Here is a 1,755-nt window from a genome sequence, read left to right as displayed (position 1 = left end):
GGGGCGGGGGCTCGGCCCTTTGTGCTGTCACCCGGGAGGAGGCCGGGCTCTTTGTGCGCAGAGAACGAGGGAGGCTTTCCAGGCGGAGCCGGGAGGCTGAGGGTGCCCCTTGGCGGTCGCTGAAGAAATTGCAGCTCTCTGTCACGCCAGGGAAAGTGCCACGAAGTTCTTTAACATCCGTGACCACCCCCCAAACATATGTGTGTGTGTTTGAGAATATATACGTATATTCTCAGTAATATTTTCACCGAGCAACGTTCTCATATATTCTCAGTAATTATTTCACCGAGCCACATCTGCGTAGATGCCTTCCAATTGCTTCTGATGCGATGGTGGAAAACAACCGATGTCCTCTTAGCCATCCCGTGTGAGAAAGAGACCTGTGCACTGGTTCGCCAACGTGGCAGAGCTCCAGGACGCAGAGCTAGAGTTACACACGCACGCGCACGCACACGCACGCGCCTTCGATTCAAAACTCACTACCATGGAGTTGATTCCTACTCATAGACTTGGCTGTGAATTCCGGAGGCTGTAACTCTTTATAGGAGTAGGAAGCCCCGTCTTTCCACCGCACAGCAGCTGGTGGTTTTGAACTGCAGATCTCGTGGTTAGCAGCCCACTCGTAACCGCTGTGCCACTAGGGCTCCGCAAACTAGTTTATGGCAACCATGGACCTGTTAGCTAGACAGACCTGGGCTCAGAGGAAGACGACGATGGTGAAAGGAATCCTACAGCACAAGAGAGGTAGAGGCATATGGTAGACAGGATACACTTATCAGTGGGAGACACCAGAGATCATCAAAAGCCCGTTGGGGAGAGGGGAAGGAGGGTTGGGACCCAGAAACAGAATGTTCATCATGCCCTGAATTGACTGGATTGAACCTTAGTTTGGGGGCTTGGCAGTAAAGACAGCACGAAGTATGAGAGACAGAGGGGCAGTATCTGCAAAGGGGAGAAAGTCAGCCAATGGCAGGAGGTCTTCTCTTAACAGAATAAAAAACTAGCTTCTCATTCTACTAGGCCTGTGGATTAGCTGGAGGAGGGGGGGGGGGTGGCTCTGATTTGACATAGCAAAGTACTTCTCTCAATAAATTCACTGGCTACTTTCAAACCTTTCTCTGACCTTGGTCTGAATGTTGTCTCACACCTGAATTCTTTCTTGCAAGGAGTACAAAATCTGAGAGAGAGGAGGCATGAAACCTGGAGTCTCCTCATGCTTACAGAGGTAAAGAGAGGGAAAGATTGCTCAGTCTGTCCTGCTTCATTCCCACAGTATCTTTGTAGCTCTTGTGCCAATTCATCTCACCTCTCAAGCCCTCTGCTTCTCCAAGCTTGATGCCCTCCTCCAGCGATTGATTGATAGAACCAAATTCTGTTGTGATCCCACTGGTTTTCATTGACTGGTTTTCCAAAGTAGGTCAGCAAGCTTTTCTTTTTAGTCTTAGTATAGAAGCTCCATTGAAACTTGTCCATGGGTGAATCAGTTACTATTTGAAATACCAGTGGCATAATCTCCAGCATCATAGTTTCCGGCATCAAACAAACAAAGAATGGGTGGAGAATAGATAGAGATGTTTGAGTCTCACCTCCAGAGATTCTGATTTAATTGGAAAGGGATGTGGCCTGGGTGAGTTAGTTAGTTTATTGTGCCAACCTGGCCGATAAACACATGTGGGATTAATTGAAGGGCGGAGGGATAAAGGCTCAGTGAAGCCTCCCCATTTGAGTTCTCGGGTCTCTTGATTTGTGATGGTC

Source organism: Echinops telfairi, unplaced genomic scaffold (genome assembly GCF_000313985.2).
Source record: "Echinops telfairi isolate 266 unplaced genomic scaffold, ASM31398v2 ScPeMD7_3533;HRSCAF=4204_1, whole genome shotgun sequence".
Taxonomy (NCBI): domain Eukaryota; kingdom Metazoa; phylum Chordata; class Mammalia; order Afrosoricida; family Tenrecidae; genus Echinops; species Echinops telfairi.
This window is presented reverse-complemented; position numbering follows the sequence as displayed.